Source organism: Solanum verrucosum, unplaced genomic scaffold, assembly GCF_900185275.1.
Source record: "Solanum verrucosum unplaced genomic scaffold, falcon-dt-bn FXZP01000159.1, whole genome shotgun sequence".
Classification (NCBI taxonomy): domain Eukaryota; kingdom Viridiplantae; phylum Streptophyta; class Magnoliopsida; order Solanales; family Solanaceae; genus Solanum; species Solanum verrucosum.
This window is the reverse complement of record NW_026020705.1, coordinates 1,408,500-1,432,369: the sequence shown is the minus strand read 5'-3', so window position 1 is coordinate 1,432,369 and position 23,870 is coordinate 1,408,500. Positions and strand designations below refer to the sequence as shown.

The following is a 23,870-nucleotide window of genomic DNA, read 5'->3' as shown; positions in this document are numbered from 1 at the left end:
GAAGTTAAAAGGTATTTTGGAAAGTAAAAAGATGTATAGTATAAAAGAAAATACAAAATTGCAATTACACAGAAAAGCGAGGAGAGGGCAGGGGGGGAGGGGGGGACACATCCATTAAGCTCTCGCTATACGATGTCCAGGAAAGGGCTAGACTATTAGGGTGGTTCATTATACACAATCTTATTCTGCATTTTTCACAACACAAACTTGTGATATCCTAGTCATATTGCAACAACTTTACTAGTTATGTCATTGCTAGCTTTCCTTCTTTTGAGAGTGAATTCATACAAAAGAAAAAAAATTTGCCTTTACCAAATTGATTCATGCATGCCACAATGACTACTACAGTTTAAATAAAAAATGAATGAGCAACATATCAAAATGTATCTAGAACTTCAAGAATATATATATGCAGGACATAATATTTTTGTAAATATATGTTCAAATGTAATTAAAGACTTACTTGATCTTTATGTAGCGGGTAGAAATTTGTGGTAAGGGTGAAGGACCTTCCTTGAAACAATCATATCTAGTCAAACATTGTCACATAAATCAAAATAATATAGAGAGAAGTAATACATAAAACTGAAAGTTATAGAATTAAACTCACTGCTTATCACATGCAACCAAAGTGAACCAAATAGGATGATCTCTTTCATTCACTACTCTAGTACTACCACTACTTGTACCTCCTGTTGTCTCAGTAGTAACTTGAACTTGTGCCACATTAGTATTTGTTCCACCACCACTGCTAACATGAGAAGAAATATACTTTTCTTTTTTCTTTCTTCCACGTCGTCCCTCTTTCCCTTTTCCGTTATTAGTATTATTATTATTATTATTGCTGCTTGATGGCGCTTCTATAGCTTGAACAACATCTAATCTTTTAAAAATATTTTCTTTGCAAACTTTGTGTTTCTTAAATTTTTGCAAAGGTACATATTTCTCGTCTTCTTCTTCTTCTTCTTCTTCTTCTTCATCATCATCATCATCGTCATCGTCATCGTCATCGTCATCGTCATTGTCATCGTCATCGTCATCATCATCATCATCATCATCATCATCATTGTCATCATCATCATCGTCGTCATCATCATCATCGTCATCATCATCATCATCATCATCGTCATCATCATCATCATCGTCGTCCTCATCATCATCGTCCCCATCATCATCGTCGTCCTCATCATCCTCGTCATAATCATCATCATCATCGTCGTCATTATCATCATCATCATCGTCCTTATCATCCCTCATCATCATTGTCGTCGTCCTCATCATCATCGTCCCCATCATCATCTTCGTCCTCATCATCATCGCCTTCCTCAATTTCATAATCATCAAGATTAATTAGTGAAGTACGATCGATGAACTTTGGAACTCGCTCTCTGGCCTTGGATAAATCATTCATCCTATCCAATGGTTCAATACTTTGGTTTTTCTTTGAGATGATATCATTCTTTGAGGACTCAGCAGCATAAACACTACTCTCAACCTTCAACAAGTCATCACAAGAGTTACTACACTTTTCATTCACTAAGGAGATTCAAATTATTTTGAATGATAAGCGAACAAGCCAAAGAATTCAACATTTAGTATATAATATAAGCAAAAAGATTAATCCATTAAGCAAAAAGTAGTGTACTTCTGGAGAATACGACACAAGTGCAACATCAAAAGTGAAAAATGCGTACAACTTATCACATGACTACTTAAAACATAAAGTGGATTTCAATTAATTAAGCACATGTTGTTTAAGTTGAGTAGCTTTGCCCGAACGAACAGGAGCACTTGAACTTCCTGGTTGATCTCCCTTTATCTGATATCAATTATAATTGCATTTTTCATTATAGTTTTTCTCAAAAAATAATTAAAATAAATCCATAGAACAACTACTAATATACGCGCCTCAGTCCCAAATGAGTTAGGATTGTGACTAAAACATAAAGTAGATTTGAAGTGTACGTGTTGGTTATGTTGAGTTAAGCTTCCTGGATGCGTATTTCCCTTATTCAGATCAACAACATCATTTAATATAGATGGATCTTGAAAACGATCAACATTAGAATCATTTTGCGAACATCCTCTTCTTCCTCTTCCTCTTCCTCTACCTCTATCTCTACCTATACCTCTACCTCTACCTCTACCCTTTCTAGTACTACTACTTGAGATGTTGTGTTGATTCAGAATTTCATCATCATGAACAAGTGGTGTAGCATTTATAGTGGAAGAGGTTGATTTATCTTTTCTCCTTGAACTTGTACCAACAACAACAGGAGCAGGAGGAGAAGGCGATGGTAGAGTATCCATGAGCATGACAAGAATTTTATTAAGATCAATATCCTCATGGGCTAACTTTTTGGGTTCACCTTTTTTGACTTTTCGATTAGTCCATGCTCAATTAATTCTCTTCTTTTACTTGACACCAAAAGATTTCTCACTCTTTAAAATCCAAGGTGATACCAAATATCCATCCGCAATCTGTCAAAGTTGTTTCCAAGCTTAAGAATTCAAAGGGCAAGGCTACACATGTGGATATTGGAGTTAAGGGTCCTTTACAGACTCCCAAGGCAGCCAACATCACTGATAACGAGGTGATCAACGTAACTCTTAAGAGGAAGAAACCTTTGAGTTCATCGGGCAAAAGTGTTGAAAAGTCACTTGGCATTGCACCATCTTGTAGCAACACGTCAAAAACATCTATTTCACTCCAAGAGATTGGCATCAGTTCTAGTGCAGCCTCTAGCTCCAATGAGAGAAATGTTAGCCAAGAGCTACATTGGAAGAGTTTGAAGAAAAAACCTAAGGACTTGAACAATAAACAATGCGAGTTCGCTGAATTTGACTCCATCAGTATTGATATTGCAATCTTCGAAGATGGTGATGATGGTTCTACAATGCCCTTGACAGATTTGGCACATCACGTAACAGTCACGTCTTGAATATTTCTCTAAACTTGCCTCTCTTTTTTTTCCTTTTTTTCCATTGGATATTAATTATATATATATATATATTTTTAATTATCCAATTGGGTCTTGGGGACATCCCTAGTGATGTAGATGTATTTGAAGATTGTATCACAAGTTCGAACTCCCTCAATGTGGCGAAAAGTTCTCACCTCCCACTTGCTGAAGTTAAGAGTCAAGCTGCAAATGATATTCAACTAAAAAAGTTAATGGCCCCTTTTTCTGAAAAGGTTGAAACTTCTCAAGATATCTCAACTACTGATGTGTGGGTTGTAGCACATCAAATTGGATGTTCAGATGTCTCCAAGGATTTGATCCGCCCTTTGGTGGGGATTGCCTCGGATTTTGAACCACAAAAGACTATTTCAAGCTTCAAATTATCTTACATTTCTGGAATGTGGCGTACCTTATGTGAGTGTATTACTGAATTCCCTGTTGAATCTTTGAAAAACCTCAAAGAGTTGGAGGCAGGTGTTGCTTTGATTCTTAAAGTGCTTCGAGAAGTTAACATCGTCAACCTTTTTCCTTTGGAGGTTCTTCTTGAAGATTCTTTCAAGAAACATAGAGATTACCATGTTGCAGGGCGGTCCACTTCTCAAAAGATAACTAGGGATTCTCATCAAGAGTTGCTTTCTGCTGCACAACAATGTCTTGATACCGCAAATGAGGAGAGAACCAATATGGACAAATAGTTGGAAGAGCTTCAAAAAGTCCTTATAAGAGCTGAAAAAGAGCTAAAATTGTGGACTTCAAAGAAGAAGAAAACCATCTCACTTATTGAGGATCATCAAAAGAAGTTGTCTGAAATCAAGAGACTATAACTAATCGTGAAGATGAAATTCATGTCATCGAGAAAAACATTCCCTTGTCGGAAACAGAAATAAAAGAACTAGCTAAGCTAAAGGAGGATGCTGAGACAAGTCGTCACCAAATCCTTAGTCATAAGCTTTTTCCTTAGTCTTTTATCCAGCATAAGGATATTCTCTTTCATTTTCTTGTTCTATTGTGTGTTCTTTTTTGTCTTGTTTGTTTTCTGGAACATTGTTCTGATGTACTGACAATCCTTCTTGAATGAATAAAAGTGTTGGTTTTTTTCTTCTCAATTATTTTCTTTTAACTCTCTATTTCAAATGCTTGTCGTGTAATTTGTAACTTTCTCTACATGCCGGACAACTTTGCCCAAGCTTTCAGCTTTGAGCTCATATGTTTGAAATTCAGTAACTCGTAGTAGAAACATTCAAGTAACGAGTGTGTCATTTCATTGGAAATATAACTCACACAAATACAATATATGTGAAACCCATGACCGAAAGATCTCCAGGTTAGTACGACTATTATTCCAAAGTTAGCTCAAATGCTGTCTTGATAGACTTTTCAGCTTTGCGCACCTGCAGTAGAAAACCAATAACTCAATGTGGGAGCATCGAAATAATATGATTCTTCTTTCATTGGAAGAATAACTCATAGAAATACAACATATGTAAAAATCATGGCCAAAATATCTCCAGATTGGTGCAGATGTATTTTTAAAGTCAGCTCATTTTCTGCCTCGCTCAACTCTTCAGCTTTGAGCAATTTTGGGAGAAAATCAATAACTCGTCGTAGGAGCCTCGAAATGATGCGATTCTTTTTCCAGTGGAAGAATAACTCATAGACGTACAACGTATGTAAAAATCACGGCCAAAATCTTTCCAGATTAGTACAGATATATTTTCAAAGTTAGCTCAAATTCTACCTCGCTCAATTCTTCAGCTTTGAGCAACTTTAGGAGAAAATCAATAACTCGGCGTAGGAGCCTTGAAATGATGCGGTTCTTGTTCCGTTGGAAGAATAACTCATAGAAGTATAACATATGTAACAATCACGGCCAAAAGATTTCCAGATTAGTACAGATGTATTTTTAAAGTTAGCTCAAATTCTATCTCGCTCAACTCTTCAGCTTTGAACAACTTTGGGAGAAAATCAATAACTCGGCGTAGGAGCCTTGAAATGATGTGGTTCTTGTTCCGTTAGAAGCATACCTCATAGATGTACAACATATGTAAAAATCACATTCAAAAGCTTTCCATATTAATACATATACATTTTCAAAGTTAGCTCAAATTCTGAAACTATGAAATTCTTGTATCAATGTGAGGAACACGTCTTTGGTGTGAAGTCCAAAATTCGATGTAAGAGTGATGAAACTATGAGTTTCTTATTTCATTGTGATGACAACATCAAGAACAACACAATTTACAGAAGTTACAACAAATTTCATTCCAAATTGATGAGAATAAATTTTTCAAGTTGACTATATGCCCAGAATGCCAATTCCTCAACTTTGTTCGCTCTTGACAAAAAAAAGAATTGTCTCTTGAGCTTGGAGTGTTCACATCATGATCTTTGCGGGTACACCATTTCAACATAAGTAGGGCTTTGATCGGAAGGGTATCCCAATTTGATGTTGTAGGTAAAGATGCCCCTAATTTTGAGTAACTTACTGAAGAATCAGTGAATTACACAAAATTATCTCTACCACAAGCAAAAAAAAAACTCAAGTTGAATCGCAAGTCGCTTGACCCAATACCAATGGAATTCATCAGCCTGCCACATATAAAAAATTCAAATCAAAATACCTTTTGAATTGATTAGATTATTACCCGAAGTTGACTTCCAAATCTAGCATGTTTGATATGCAACTTCAAACGATCATAGTTGAAGATCCATGACTCGATGTAGGAGTTTCTGTATTATGAGCTTCTTCTTTTGTTGCGGAGAGGGCTTCAAGAACTGAAATATATGTAAAAATTATGGTCAAAACCTCCATGAATTTTTACAAATGCGCCTTTGAAGTCAGCTAAGATGTCTTGCTTAAATCTTCTCCTTTGCTCATCTATGACACATTTGAACTCATGTGCTAGCTACATAATTTTAAAGAGCTAGTGTGATGATCACACAATGCCACCAAATCCCCCCCACCCTTTTTTTACTCATTTGACTGAGCTTAGAGTGATTACTCCAAATTCCTACGCACCTCGGTGAAGAGGATCAAGTCATATCGTAGTTCAAGATGATGAGTTTTATTTATTTTATTTTAGTTTTTTTTGGGCCGTACACAGTTTATACTCTTGTGGGCCAGGAGTAACATGCAGTTTATGCTCATACCTTAAGGAGCATAGGCAACTTTGATGGGAAGTATTGCTTCAGAAACTTGGCGTTGATTGGACCAACTCTTATACCGTCTTGGTCTACAATTTATAAGCGCCACTTGAATATACTTCCTTCACAACATACGGCCCATCCCATTTTGATGTAAACTTGTCACCGATGCGTTTGTTTAGGATTATGGGTCTTTGGACTGCTAAGAACAAGTCTTCCACTTGAAATGATCGAGGTCGCACCATCTTGTTGAATGCTCTTGCAAGTCGAGCTTGATAACACTCCAAACTTTGTTGTGCTTCCAATCTCTTCTCATCCAATGCTTCCAACTCTGCTAGAGGAAGTTGAGCGTTACTTTCAGTTGTAAGTACCTCTTGGATTGCTATTCACAATGATGAAATTTGCTTCTCCAATGGAAAGACTGCTTCTACGCCATACACTAATGAAAATAGAGTCCCTTGCGTAGCCGTTCTAAAGGTTGTACAATACACCCACAAATATTCACCAATTCTCTCATGCCAGTCCCTTTTATTCTTTGCAACTACTTTGTTTAATAGGTTACCAAGTGTCTTGTTAAAAGCTTCAACAAGACCATTGGCAGGTGCATTGTACATTGAAGACTTATGTTGCTTAAAACTGAACTTCTCACACGAACTACTCATGAGTTTATTGTTGAAGGGTGTTCCATTATCAGTAACTATACATCTTGGTACGCCATATCTAAAAATTATGTTTGATTTTATAAAATCAACAACATTTCCCTTCTTCACCTCTTTTAATGGCACAACCTCAGCCCATCTAGAGAGATAGTCAGTGGCAGCCAAGATATATATTTATCCTTTTGATGACTTTGGAAGAGGTCCAACAACATCAAGTCCCCATGCATCGAAAGGCCATGAGTCTACATTTGGATGTAGAGCCTCTGGAGATTGATGGATGTAGTTAGCATGGAATTGACACGTTTGACACTTCTTGGCATGCTCCAAGCAGTCCATTACCATTGTTGGCCAATAGTATCTCATCCTCTTGATGCAAAAATAAAGTTTAGGTCCTGATTGGTGTGCTCCACATGTGACAGAATGTGCCTCCTCCATTGTTTGTTGAGCTTCTTCTTTGTCAATACACCGCAAGAATAGTCCCTCATAAGAATGACAAATAATATTCCCTCATGAAAGATGAAACGCGGTGCCCTTCTCTTAATGCCTGCTCTTACTCGTGGATCCTCAGGCAGCCTTCCATGTTCAAGATATTCAATCAGTGGTTTTCTTCAATCTTCTTTTTCAACCACTCGACAGATTTATGGTGACTTTCATTTATTTGAAGATCAAGACAACCAGGAATAACCCATCGATGACATACACGTACCTTTATTGTCTCATTTTCTCTGAGTGCCATTGTTGTGGCCAAGTTAACCAAAGCATCTGCCATGTGATTTTCTTCTCTTGGGAAGTGACTCAAGAACACTTGATCAAACCTTTCACGTAAGAAAGTAGCATATTGGTGATATGACAAAATATCTTCCTTTTTCACCTCGTGATTCCCCAAGAGTTAATTAATGATCAATTGAGAGTCACTATAGATATCCAATTGAGGAATCTTCATATCTGATGCCATTTCAAGGCCCACAATCAAAGCTTGGTACTCCGCGTTGTTGGAACATGTTTCACCTAGAACAAATGAAATGGTAAGATTAGTCGTTTTGGAGATATCAACACGACTCCTGCCCCTGCACCATCTCGACATGCACATCCATCAAAGAACATTGTCCATGCCGACAGTTCTTCAGTAAAGAATGCATCTTCATCAGAACACTTATTTGAAGTTTCCCATTTTTTTGAAAAAGGGTGATCAGGAAGGAAATCAGCAAGTGCTTGCCTCTTCACAACTTTTTAAGGTGTTTATATGATCTCATATTGATTATATAATATAGACCATTTTGCTAAAAGTCCTGAGAGAACTGGTCGAGTCATTACGAACTTCACGGGATCAACCCGAGAAATTATCTTGATAGTGTACGCTTCAAAATAATGCCTCAATATTATTATCGCATAAAGCAATGCTAAACACATTTTCTCAATGGGCGTATAATTCAACTCAGCTCTTATCAAGGTCTGACTCAGATAGTACAATGCTTGTTCATTCTTAGCTTCGTTCTCTTGAGCAAGAAGTGCCCCAAGTGATCTCTCTTGCGATGCAATGTATAGTATCAAAGGCTTTCCAGGAGTTGGTGCCCCTAATATATGTGAATTCAACAAGTATCTTTTGATGCTTTCAAAAACATTTCAACATGATTGATCCCAGTGGAAAGGAGCATCTTTCTTCATTAAACGGTTAAAGGGTTGACATCGTCCAGCCAAGTTAGAAATGAATCTCCGAATGAATGCCAAATTTTCTTGTAGACTGCGAAGGTCTCTCATGTTCTTTGGCTCATGCATTTTTTTTAATGGAATCAATCTTTGCAGGATCGACTTTGATTCCATGGTGGCGCACAATGAAGCCAAGAAACTTTCCTAAGGTAACCCCAAATGCACATTTGAGTGGATTCATCTTCAAGTCAAATTTCCTTAACCTCTCAAAAACAATTCGAAGGTCTTCAAGATGGTGTTCCTTTTCCTTCGTTTTCACCACCAAGTCATCGTCGTAACATTCCACCCTCTTATGAAGCATGTCATCAAATATGTTTTGCATTACACGTTGGTAGGTGGCAACAACATGCTTTAGACCAAAGGGCATCACTTTGTAACAATAAATCCCTTTTGGAGTTCGGAAAGCAGTGTATTCTTCATCTTTTAAAGACATTCTGATTTGATTATATCCAGAAGAACCATCCATAAATGACATAGCTTCATGCCTATTATAACATCAACCATGAGCTCAATGATTGGTAGAGAAAAATCATCTTTTGGACATGCCTTGTTCAAATATTGAAAATTAACGCAGACAAGTATTTGACCATTCTTGTTCTTAACAGGTACAATATTTGAGATCCACAATGGGTACTTCACTTCTCGAATAAATCCAGCTTCAATGAGCTTGTTGACCTCCGCTTAAATTTGTGTTACCAACTCAAGGCGAAACACTCGTTGTGATTACTTTATAGGATGTGTTCCCTTTTTTATCCCTAAATGATGAATAGTTATCCTGGTACTAAGGCCCATCATTTCTCTATACGACCAAGCAAAAACGTCTTTGAACTCAACCAATAACTTGAAGTGTGTCCTCTCTTCTTATGGTGTAAGAATTGCACTAATGAAGGTTGAGTGTGGATCTTCCAAAGTGCCTAGATTTAGTTCCTTGAGGTCGTTTATGGTTGATTGTACGCCATCCTCCAGTTGAGGGGGAGCCTCTTGAACATCATCATCCGTATCATTAATGTGTGGAACTTCTTCCACTGTTATGTGATAGGTGATTGTATCATGTTTGAATCCTCCCTCTAACTTCATACGAAGACTATGATGGCTTTATCTTCCTCCTTCTTAGTTTCTCCATGAAACTGGTTGGTGACAACAATTGTTCTTCTTTTTACCTTCAATAAACCATCGGTGGTAATTGAAAATATGGCCTTTCTCTTCATACGTGATGGGAAAACACTATGAATCTCTTTGTCATCGGTTACATCACAAAAATCTTGATTTTTATGCTCCAACAACCTCCTTTATGATAATGACTTCCTTTTAGTTCCCAAGTGATGAAATACAAAGGTCTTTGAGGTGGTGGCATAGCCGTCCACTTGCTTAGAGGATTCTCTTTCATCCTTGCAACCCAATCTTTTAAATGTAGAGACATGAGGTGTCAGTCTTCCAATGCATTCAAACACTAAAGTCCATCGTGGTGTTTTACCTTTTTTAGATTCTCTTGTTTTTTTCTATAGAGGTGTGGTGGGATGAAGCTATTCCCTTTCCCTTCTTAGATGAAATCTGAACAGGCTCCGACAAGCTAAATCCTAATCCAAACCTAGGAGTGGCGACATGATATCCTTTCTTTCTCAACTACATTTGAGACTTTATAAGCCCATGTATCTTTTCACCAGTGACTTCATCCCTGAGTTCTTCTAACTTCACTGGATTTGAGAAGTCGTAACCTAATTTTTCAAACAATGTGAAGACCTTTTGATCAAAGGTACCTCTTATGTTACCAACTTGGGAATTGCCTTTGGAGGGCTCCAAAGAGATAGACGGGACTTGTGCAACTGGTAAAATCATTTTCTCCTTCAAATCTTGGAATTTTATGTGACTGAATTCCTTCCTCGGTGGGTGGACTTGTTGAGTGCATTCCTCTAGCAGTGGTTGTCCCTTTTATTGACGCTCACGTGGAATGTAGCAAAAAATTGGTTGCTCATTATCAATATTGGTCTGCATGTCTCCGTTAGACGGTAAAAGCTTAATGGAAACCTCTTCCGTTCTTTTCTTAGACATCTTGATAGCATCCCATTGAACTTTACTATCTTCGAGATCAACTGGGTCGGCTTCTACATGTTCCTCCATATTTGATCTTCCAAAATCTAAATAGAATTTTGCATCTGCAAAATATGACTCCGTCTTCGTGAAAGGATTGATGGTTGCATCTATTTTGAGTACTTCACCATCTTTCATATAATTCATGCATTGATGCAAAGTAGATGGCACCAATCCATTTTCATGAACCCAAGGATGCCCGAGAAACAAGTTGTATGATGTTTTGGCATCTATGACATAAATCAAAGTATTTGATTTCACGTCGCCAATGGACTATCCTACACGAATCTTCCCTATGGATCGTTGTCCTCCTTGATTGAAACCTTGGATCGTTAAGTTACTTTTGGACAATTCATCAATAGAGATCCTGAGTTCTTTCAAAATAACTTTTTGCATAATATTGACTACTGAACTACCATCGATTAGAATGCGATTGAGACGTTGTTCTCGAATAGATCCTAACAAACAAGGGCCTATTATGTAGCTTAGACCCTAACAACTAGTCATCATTTGTGAAGGAAATTGTAGCACAACATGGGGCAACTTTTTCATTAGCTTGATGTTCTTGTGTTATTGTTGTGTTATGCTTGCCTTTGCTTTCCTTAGTTTCTTCTATGCTGGAAACAACATATGTTGCACCAATTTGACTCCCGCAAAAGAATTTTTCAGGGAAGAATTCATCCAATGTAATGGGCATTCGAACCTTCTATGATAAAGAACCATTGATATTTTGGCTAGTACAAGGCTTGACGTTTTTTTATGGTTGTAGTTGATTCACTTCACTCCTTGTTGCTCTTGTCTTAGAAAGTCGTATCCTAAGAACTGCTTGATATCTCCGCTTCTTATGAGTAACTAGAGTCCTACCATCAACTTCATTGTCGTTTATCTCTAGTGAACTTTGAGGGGTTTTCCTTGGAAATTCAACTTCAACAAGTGTGAAACTACCGAATAGCAAGGAAAAGGTGTTTGGCATAATTTGGGACCTTGAACACTTCTTTTGATTGGATGCTACACTAGCATGATTCCCCTCCCTTGTTTCATCCATTTCAATGATGATTTTTCCTTCACTTACTAACATCATGATTTTCTCCTTCAAGATAAAAGCATTTACTTGTCGGGTGGCCAAGGACGCGATGGAACTTGCAGTATCTAGGATCACCAACCTTATTGATTTCTTTAGGCCTCTTTGATTCAGGAAGATCAATAACTTTCTTAGCTAAGATACATTTGAATATGGAAATGGGTAGACCTTTGTCTCTAACTCCTTCAAGGTTGGACGTCGCCTCTCGTCCTTTGGATACTGACTTGGGGCTTCCTCCTCTTTTAGTTTACTCTTGGTGGTGACCTTTACAGAAGTTGCTTTCACCGCTATAGATTCGTTAGTTTGGATCTTTGAGGTCATACATTTTATGAACTCCTTCTTTTCTTTTGTCAGATTAGCAAAAGGAGATGCCTTTCCATGACTTGCGATGCTCAACTCCATGTCATGCGCTCATGTAGCAAGTTCCTCAAGAGTTCGCAGTTTGATTCCTTGTAGTATGTATAGAAGTCCTCAATGCATACCTTGAATGCACATTTCCACAACAGGTATTTCAGAAAGACGATCTTTGCAGTACAAACTCAGTGATCTCCAACGATTGATGTAATCCACCATCGGCTCGTCCTTTCTTTACTTAGTGCAAGTTAATTCTATCATGCTTACGGTTTGACAGGTACTGTAAAAACGATTGAGGAATTCCTTGTCAAGTTGCTCCCAACTATCGATGGACTTATGTTCCAGGTCGATATATCAGTCAAATGCATTCCCTTTCAACAAACGAACAAACTATTTTACCAAAAGGTCACCATGTGTTCCACCATTGCTACAAGTTTCAACAAATTGAGCGATATGTTGCCTTGAGTTCCCCTTGCCATCAAATTGTTGTAGCTTTGGTGTTTGATAGTTTATTGGCATTGATAGACAATCAATCCATTTGGTATATGGCTTGGAGTAATACAAGGAACTTTGCGGTGTTCCGCCATATTGAGCCTTTATAGTGTTCGCTATCATATCTTGCAACTATTGGACAGATAATTCTGCAACTGAAGCAGATTGTTTCTGTCACGACAGGAGTCTGCACCCTGGACGTGGCGGACACTCGAGAACAATTGTTGGTCCCCAAACGAACCCTCATCCTGGCTGATTACAAGCGGAAGACTAACTCAAGCATGCAAAAGCTTAAAAATTGAATTCAATTCAAATAGTCAACTTTAAAATAATCTGAACAATATCAAATAGATAACTCTGAATAAAAATAATATATTCAACTCGTCATAAATAGGCAACTCAACTCTTTAAAACATTTAACAACATAAATGAACAGACTTCTAAAACTCAACTATTTATCTATGAAGCCTTTACTATTACAGAAGGATATCGGGACAAGACCCATGACATCTCAAAACTACTAACTGTAAGATAAAAGTGAAGTCCTCCGGAATATAAGAAGGTTCACCAAAGCTAACTGAAACATCCCATGACCTCAACAAAATGCAAGTTGATGATCTTGAATACCTGTATCTGCATCATGAAACGATGTGGGCCAAATGGCTCAGTACATGGAATGTACGAGCATGTAAGGGGAATTCTAAACCATAAACAGAAGCTTGAACTTGTGGAATAAAAACATACTTACCTCTTCTCAAATCACTCAACTCAACTCGACTCAAAGAAACATAGTTCAACTCAATGATAAGATATTCAACTCAGTGAAATAAGGCTCAACTCAATAATAAGATACTCGACTCTGGGTACTCAACTCTGGATACTCAACTCAATATAAAGCAACAATACATATGCAATATATGGAAAGCTTTTAAACAGTAGAAAACAACTCAGTTTGTATGCAAGGATACAAGATAAACTCTTCTTGTATATGAAAATACAAAGTAAACTATGTGTATATAAGAATACAAAAATATCTCCGTGGGAGTTTCTCTAATCGAAAACCATCACTATGAGCTATGTGATGATACAACGTCTAGCCTCACGCTTCCTAGGCCGTCCTATACTTTGTCGAGGTATATAACCTACTACTAAGTGGATCCACTAGTCGATACTAAAACCATTAAGGAATCATCTAAAAAATATGACCCTTTCTACCCATGTTGGCTACACGGTTTATGGAGACTTTGAGTTATCTGAACTCGTCCCCATATCGGTGCTCAATACTACTCCCAAAATGTAACTAGCTCATATGTTTAAAAACATAAATTTTTCTGTGGTTTGAGATTATTTCTCAAAAACCTTTCGCTGAAAAGAGGTGGTACTCAAACTGCTCAAAACTCTTTTGGAAATCTCAATTTCCTCTCCTCTTAAATGTAAAAAACATTTATTCTTGGGAATACTTAGTTCAATATATCATTTTAAAGAAAATGAACTCAACTCTGCACTTTCTCAAAAACATTTCAAATCATTTTATAATATGATCATTGATGACTCGAGAAGTCATACTGCATAAATATTGATGGTATATCTAGATACCATACTGCTCATACATTTATGGCATACTCGATTGTCATACTAATCATGTTTTAGAAAATTATTTTCTCAAAACTCATCTTTACCTTCTCAAAACTTAGTTTAAGAACTCAAGGGTTGACTTTAAAAAGCTTTTTAAAATTTATAACTCAAATCATAGGGTTCATGTGGAATTATGGGCATGAACAACCCAACTCAAGGACTTCATGGGTAATATGTAGTAGTCCCATAAGTAGGAATATAATCTCAAAAGGATTAGGAACTCAATACTCAAGACTTAGAACTTGAAGATACTACTCCTCTCAAAGATGATCAACTTATGAAGTTCATGCAAATTTATGGGCATGAACGACTCGACTTAAGGATCAACATAACAATATGGAACTCATGTGTACGAATCTTCTCATTCTCATACTTACATCCTCAAAACTTAGTTCAAATCGATTGTTGATGTCAAAGGATTCACAATTGGACTCAAAGACTTTCTTGAACTCTACTCTTAACTCTCTCTTGAACTTCAATTATGAATTCAATTGTTATGGTTCATGATATGAAGGATCTTGTGATGATAATATAGACTCATGAATACATTCTCCTAATTCTCATACTCACTTGCTCGAGTCTTGAAACAAGTTATTAGAAGTTGTAGAAGACTCCTCAAAAAGACTCAAATGGACCTACTTAAAATGTTCGGAAGAAATCTCAAAACTTAAATCTTAACTCTACCTTGAATTTGAATTATGAATTCAAGATTATGAATTATTTGTAGGTGTTTAGAAATAGTTTGGAGTAGGTAGATCAAAAGGGAGTTCAGGTATACTTTAAAGGGACTCAAACGGGATAATCGATAGAAAAAGAGTTGGGGCAGGCGACCCTGCCGTATTCCTGGCACGGGGCGCCATACCCTTAACTTTAGAGGCTTCTTATTGGTGCACTGCAGGTGCATCCGTGGTGCGCCGCACCACCATTCCCCTAGACAATTCCGATGATTTTTTCTACTCGTTTTCTGACCTTAATTCGACTAGAATCGAATGGTTTCTTCCCCAATCACTTGGATTCAATTTCTCAACATAATTACACTCTAATATACTCAATAAAGACCTCAAAGCACTTACTTTCATCTTATGAATTCATCAAAACCCCAACAAAACAAGATTTAGAATGAAACTTCAAGTATACTTATCAAGAAGTTAAATCTTGCAATCTTTATGGACGAATTCGAATATGAAAATTATGTTTGGCGTGTGGGTGATCGAACCCAACACTATGGAAACTTACATACTTCTTAGGGATCAAACCCATGGCGAAAATCCGCAACAAAACTCAAGAACCTCGACGAACGCCTTGATCCTTTCCTCTTTTCTCCTCTTTTTTCTTCTTTTCTCTTCTTGAACATTCAAATAAAACCCTAGGCATATATTAGAATTATTAAACTGAACCTTATCAGATTATAACCCTAAAACCTTACTAAAAATGAATTAAATCTAATTGGGTAAGAAAAAGTCCAAAATACCCCTTACTATTTTCAGGTAACTTTCCTTATTTGGACAGCCTGACTTCAAACGGGAATATCTCACTCATCCGACCTCAAAACTTAGCAAAATCGGTGGAGTTGGAAATATAATTCAAAGACCTTTGATTTGATATCTTATGGGCCACCTAACTCATCCTGCATTGAAAGTTATGGTCATTTGAAGTTGACCCAAAATTTAGAACTTAGGAATGACTTGAATGAACTCTCTTTAGTTCTCTTTTTTGAAACTCAAGGTGCTACGTCTAGTGATCTTAATACTTAAGAAATTTTAAATTCCTCGGTAAATTCCTACTCACAATGAAGGATGGTTCGAGTCTTAGCTCAAAAAAATTTCTGGGGTGTTACAATATCTCCCCCTTGGGATCATTCGTCCTCGAATGATGGCTGGACTGGGTATGGAACGAGGCTACTCTTAGCCTATCTCCCATACTAACTAGACTTTGCCTGCATTACTATTCAGAACCAACTAAGGGCTCTCATTTAGCTACGATATTTTTCATAGCAAAACCTCATTTTCTTCTCCCTCCTCATTAATAACCTTAGATGGAATCATCTCACCATCATTATGATGATAGGATCATTAACCTTCTTTTTCTAACATCACTCCATTACTAAAAGGACCTATGAAAAGATATCTCCCATACTCTTTGGAACTCATTGCTATCTTATTCTCAAACACTTGACTTGATTTCTAATCTTGTCATCCCCCCCCCCCTAGGTCTAAAGCTTACACTTGAAAGCTATGGACCTATTCCATCATCTCTAACTAGTCTACATCCCTTTTACTATAATACACGGGATAAGTCTACCTCATGACTACCGAACTCTCCATAAGCAAGTACTAAGGCCTCATTTCTTAATCAGTTCTATAACCTTCTGAACATCATGTACCTCTCAAAATAAATCATATGCCTAACTTAGATCTACCACATCATGAATACTCCGTGCTTTTATTCAACACATATCTCTAACACGATGACACATCGACATTAACTCTATTTTGGTTAAAATATATTCTATCTCATCATGCCTAGTAACTATTCCTCTTCCTTCTATCGAGAACTCTCTACAGCATTATTATTCCATCTTTCACTCATAAAGGAACTCATCACGTATAACTGACTGGGTGTAGGATTGCAATAACATAATCTTCCCCAACACTATCTGCATACTTTCCTCTAACTCTGGGAACTTTCACTACTAATGCTCATAATTTCGTAACTCATGCTAACTTTTTGGATGAGAATACTACCCAAGCTCTAAACATACTTCCTCATAATGATTTCATCTGAAACGGGGCTTAGAGAAGAGAGTACAACTCACTTTTATCTCAAATGTATGATTCACATGAATATGAGTGCATTTTCTTAAACTTAACACTTAACTCACTCCCAGGCTTCTCTCAAGCCCCTCTGGAGTCTCATGGCTTCCTCAAGATTTTGCTAAGAGCAACTCATCGATAAATAACTGACTTTACTTTTCAACCACCTCTAGTATGAGGGGTAGTCGAATGGATATGAAAATGCACGAGTTAGAATAAATCTCTATGAGATAGCTCTATTGAACAATTTAGAGTATAAAAGAAGGGAAACTTTTCTAAAATGTATGTAGTTCCTCATTTATAGAAGTGGGGCCCTCACAACCATAAATAAGATCCTATTGACTGACTTCATAGACACCCTAGGACACTTGAACTCTAAGCTCTGATACCAAGTTTATCACGACCCGAATCTATAATGTGGACGTGACCGACACTCAAGTACCATTACTGGTCCCCAAGCGAACCCTCATCCTGGCTAACTACAAGCGAAAGACTAACTCAAGCATGCAAAAGCATAAAAACTGAATTCAATTCAAATACTCAACTTTAAAATAATTTGAACAATATTGAATAGATAATTCTAAATAAAAATAATATATTCAACTCGCCATAAATAGGAAACTTAAGTCTTTAAAACATTTAACAAAATAAATGAACAGACTTCTGAAACTCTACTGTCTATCTATGAAGCCTCTACCATTACAGAAGGATATCAGGACAAAACCTATGAAATCTCAAAACTACTAATTGTAAGATAAAGGTGAAGTCCTCTGAAATATAAGAAGGCACACCAAAGCTAACTGGAACATGTCATGACCTCACCAAAATGCCTGTTGATGATCCTGAATACTTGTATCTGCATCATGAAATGATGCGGGCCAAATGGCTCAGTAAATGGAATGTACGAGCATGTAAGGGGAATTCTAAAGCATAAACATAAGCTTGAACAGGTTGAATAGAAACATACTTACCTCTTCTCAACTCACTCAACTCAACTTAAGTCAGAAACATAGTTCAACTCAATGATAAGATATTCAACTCAGTGAAATAAGGCTCAACTCGATAATAAGATACTCGACTCTAGGTACTCAACTCCATATAAAGCAACAATACATATACAATATATGGAAAGCCTTTAACCAACAGAAAGCAACTCAGTTTGTATGGAAGGATACAAGATAAAAGATGCTTGTATATGAAAATACAAAGTAAACTATGTGTCTATAAAAATACAAAATATCTATGTGGGAGTTTCTCTAACTGATAACCATCACTATGAGCTATGTGATGATACATCGTCTTGCCTCACGCTGCCAGGGCCGTCCTACACTTTGCTGGGGTATAGAACCTACTACTAAGTGGATCCACTAGTCTGTGCTAAAAGCATTAAGGAATCATCTGAAAAGTACGACCCTTTCTACCCATGTTGGCTACACGGTTTATGGAGACTTTGAGTTATCTGAACTCGTCCCCATATATGTGCTCACTACTACTCCAAAAATGTAACTAGCTCATATGTTTAAAAACATAACCTTTTTCTGTGGTTTGAGATTATTACTCAAAAATCTTTCTCTGAAAAGAGATGAAACTCAAACTGCTCAAAACTCTTTTGGAAATCTCAGTTTCCTCGCATCTTAAATGTGAAAACATTTATTCTTAGGAATACTTAGTTCCCATATATCATTTTAAAGAAAATGAACTCAACTCTGCACTTTCTCAAAAAAAATTCAAAATCATATTATAATATGATCATTGATGACTTGGGAAGTCATACTGCATAAATATTGATGGTATATCTAGATACCATACTGCTCATACATTGATGGCACACTCGATTGTCATACTAATTATGTTTTAGAAAACTCTTTTCTCAAAACTCATCTTTACCTTCTCAAAACTCAGTTTAAGAACTCAAGGGTTGACTTTAAAAAGTTTTTTAAAATTTATAACTCAAATCATAGGGTCCATGTGGAATTATGGGCATGAACAACTCAACTCAAGGGCTTCATGGTTAACATGTAGTAGTCCCATAAGTAGGGATATAATCTCAAAAGGATTAGGAACTCCATACTCAAGATTTAGAACTTGGAGATACTACTCCTCTCAAAGATGATCAACTTATGAAGTTCATGCGAAATTTATGGGCATGAACAACTCAACTCAAGGGTCTACATAACAATATAAAACTCATGTATACGACTCTTCTCATACTCATACTTACTTCCTCAATACTTAGTTCAAATCGATAGATGATCTCAAAGGATTCATAATTGGACTCACAGACTTTCTTGAACTCTACTCTTAACTCTCTCTTGAACTTCAATTATGAATTCAAGAGTTATGGTTCATGATATGAAGGATCTCGTGATGATAATGTAGACTCATGAATACATTCTCCTATTTCTCACATTCACTTGCTCGAGTCTTGAAACAAGTTATTAGAAGTTGTAGAAGACTCCTCAAAAAGACTCAAAGGGACCTTCTCAAAATTTCGAAAGAACTCTCAAAATATAACTCTTAACTCTACCTTGAATTTGAATTATGAATTCAAGGTTATGAATGAAATAATTTGAGAAAATTCTCCAAAGAACACCGTATGCAAGATTTCCCCTAGGTGTTGTAGTTATGACCATCACATGAGAGTTGTTGTTTTTCATCGTCTCCAAAGAAGTGAAGTATTCAGATCTAGCTAGCCCACTATTCTTGAACTTACGACGTGTAATTGGGACAACATGACTGAGATCAGCAGGTACAACACCAGTAAAGGCTTTGTATGAAAAATCACCACTCTTTCTGAAGGCCATCACAGTAGTTGACTTTGTAGTTTCTGGTTTGCAAGAAAAAGAGATGAAGAGCAGAATCGATCCCACTGGGTGTGCCAAATTTGTTCGCAACAAATTTTCTTAAGCACTGAAAATTGACTGCAAGAAAAATAAATAAAAGAAAAATGTAATTTTTATTGATGAATCGTTGTGAGTACAATTTTGTTGTTCTCTTGATTCTTCTCTCCTAAGCTTCTCCAAGATTTGTGGCCCTTCAGTAGCGTGCTTCTGGAATTGTTGGATGATGTAGACCTCATTTAGATGTTGTTAATCTTCGGGAACGTCGGAAAGTGCTTCGTCGTTTCAAGTTGATCTCCGGGAAGAACTCCATTGACCACTCCTTTGAAGAGCTATGTAGTTGATGTTGTAGCTTTATCCAACTGCCGAATGCTTGTTGAAGAGTTTTCTTGATCATCTTGAATGTCATGTCTATCCCCTATTTATAGTTGTAGGGAGTGGATAAGGTTTCTTGTGATTGGCCAAAGGATGTCATTTTCACACTTGGCGGATTGTGATTGGTTCTTGCATTTGACTGGGACTACCACCTCATTTGGACACGTGGCGTCACCTTGTTGGTCTTGGATGCCTAGTCACTGTGACATGTGGCATGGATTTGGGTTTCAAGGTGAAATGGACCTTGGATATGAATTTAATAAAATGAATTTATTTATTTGGTAAGCCAAAATTAATCATTCAGCCCAAATGAGCATGGATTTAATTCATATTTTGTATGAATTGTAATCCAATAAAATTTATGTGTCTACAGAGACGGATTAATATAATTCGATTCATGGGAGGTAATACTAATAAAAAAAATCACGCATCAAAATACCACAAGAAATAAAATATTCATTAAACTCAATGATAGGAGAGTTACAAACAAATATATTAAATACTCATCACTTATCTAGTTAGAAACCGAAAATAATTCCTTCTAATATAAGGTACATGTACAATGCATTTTTTGAATTAATATCTTATCTCTACCAAAAGCAAAACTTAAGTAGTACTAAGTGGGTGTGCAAACTCTATTGAGAATATGAGATATAATACATTAATTAGATCATAATATTTTGAATAATCCTAAATAGCAAAATTCAAGGCTGATTTATACATATAAATCCATGCATCTCGAATAGCCAATCGATGGATTGGAGAACTACCCGTGTAATACAATGTACAATGACCGATTATTCACTCCATAAGCTTATACAGACCTAACTCAGATGAAGAGTCGATTGTTAGTTTAAGTCAAGTGAAAATCCTCTAGTTACATTTATCCAATCATTTATTACTCAATTTAGGAGAGTTGGTACATATTATCAAAACTAGACGATTAAATACATAGTGACTTGTATTAATTTCATCCGATAGGGAGGAAGGTCTAAGCCAACACATAAAACTAATACTTCACTACTATTCAATCTTGGTAATCAAGGGAGGGACCCCTAGAACCAAATAGGACCAAAAACTCATATAACGATCCAACAAAATTCTTACTAGGTCGTTTTTATGAATCTATCAAATTTCAGATCAATCAGAGTCCTCCTTTTTTTTCGAATTCCAAAACTATGATAAATTTGGTTGAAAATGTTATATGATCAAACTAGAATTTAAAATTTTTTTGTTCGAAAATTCTTATCACATAACACATAATCATTTGTGTAATAGATATACAAATCAAGAACAAAGAACAAAATTCTAAAAACTATTTACTTTATCTGAATACTATTTTCCAAAAAAAAAAAAACACAGCATGTTTATGCATACATTGAATATTAAAATTCAAAACACACCTATAGATATCCATGCATCTTGAATTATATATTAACGGTATCCCTTTTCTTTTCTGTACAACGTCGACTAAATATTACAACATATTTATGTTCATAATTGTACGGCACATATATAAATATATATATGTTGGGTTATATATTTAGATGCAAGCACAACTCTTGATGCCAATTGGTGGAAAAACTATATGCAAAGCGGAAGCATATTAGAATCTTACTGCTTACATGAATAATAGATAACCAAATCGTTTATGCTAGAACACATAAACTTGCTTAAATTTAATTCAAGAATTACTTCTTGAAGCGTGAGAAAATACCTTCAAGAGAATCCCCAAGTTAGACAAACCTTCAAGCGAATCCATAAGATAAACAACAACTATGGTCTTCTACATTGATCCCAATTTCATATCCGAACTCTCTCAATACTTGGGTGGCCAAGTATCGTATAAAAAACTAATCTCTCTTTTCTAGGTTAGGAGAATCCCTACTTATAGAGATTACTTCCCAATCCAAAAAGGAGAAGAAAAGAAAAACCAACGTTAATTGTTGAAAAATTAAATCACACGTTATTCTTCCCTCTTTTCCTTAGAAATAGGATTCTGAGTTCTAGTTAAATATGGACACTGTAGGGACCACATAATTAATTACTGAGGCTTCCTATTACGGAAATAATTCCAAATAATTAATTTCAATTATTCTTACCATGATAAATTACAAATCATTCCACTAGAAATTCGTAATTGCACTCCTTTATTTATATTTTGAAATTCCCCATTAAACACTTATGTAATTCCCCATGTTAAGATTACAGATACTAATCAATAAATTAAATTACTGACGAATTTAATTTAATGATTAATTTTCTTTAGAGCACTACTTAACTTATTTCATGTGTCAGATCATAAATCCACTTGCAAGGTTTGACACGATGAAAACTTAAAAGCTTCTCAAAAAGGCATATCAATCAATCCCTATAACGATACATGGATTCCATCAACTAACTTATTATTTCACCAATATAAATTATTATCATCCAATCTACCAGGCATATTGAACCTTCTCAGAATCTCACCTTTTAATAAATCAAAACGATAATTAATATATACAAATCATAATAGTTATATCAGTATTAAGAATATAGGTACATTTAATAGTTTAGAGAATATGTTTTTGTCAGTCAGTCTAAAACAACTATCTCTACTCGGTCACATTCAATACATAAAAAATGCACTAGCACAGGAAGTTGGAACTATACCGTTCCCATAATCAAGATAAATTATACTCCCTCCGTCCCATTTTATGTGGCAACATTTGACCGGGCACGGAGTTTAAGAAATAAATGAAGACTTTGAAATGTTTACCAAAATGCCCTTTAAAAAGTAGACTCATTTTTCTCTCTCCTCATAAATATATTGGAGTATTATTTTAAGATTAAGTGGGACCAACAAGGATAAAAGAGGAATTGTACCTTTAAATACTTACCATATAAGGAAATGTGACATTCTTTTTGGGACTGACTAAAAAGGAAATGGTGCCACATAAAATGGGATGGAGGGAGTATATAATCTTGTGCTACAATCATACTGATGACATGTCCAATTTTCGTCCTAGATTGAGACCAAATTTTTTTATACTTATAAGAACCGATGATTTAATCCTCTCTGTATAAGCTAAAACTCTATACACTAAATCATCTACTATATAAGTAAATAGACACCATAAACGAATAGATGATCTATTAAAACTGAATATATATTTATTCTATAATAAATATTATATCTAAACATATGGTTAGTAGTATATATCCAACACCCAGGTCCTTATGAGTGGTCTTGTAAAGGTTCTGGAAAAAAAGTACCCAGATGACATATCACCAAAAAATTTATGGGTTAATACACATGTAAAATTGAGAAATTTATCTAATTCATGTTGAGTGACCCATAAATGCTAAAAATAAGTGGCACGGATCAGGGTGAGGCTAGAAGAGTTTTTCCCCGATTCCTTGCAAATGGTTCTGTAATGTTTCTGAAAAATAAGTGTTCGGAAAACATATCACCAAAAAGATCCATGTGCTAACACATACAAAAAATGAAGAAAATGGCCTAACTTTTGTTGAGCGGCCCTTATATGCAAAAAAAAGTGGTGTGGATCATAGTGAGGATATATTAATTGTTCCCCAGGTCGTTACAAATGGTTCTGCAAAGGTTCTGGAACAAAGTGCCTGAAAGTCATATCACATAAAATCCATGCATTAACACATATGAAAAGCTGAGAAAATTGTTTAATGCTGGTTGAGTGACCCCTAAATGCTAAAAAAGT

General features: G+C 36.0%; 1 pseudogene; it reads right to left on the bottom strand.

Moving 5' to 3' along the window:
* The window catches only part of LOC125812429 (E3 ubiquitin protein ligase DRIP2-like), a 42,693-nt pseudogene that overhangs the window by 387 nt on the left and 18,436 nt on the right, over nt 1-23,870 (bottom strand).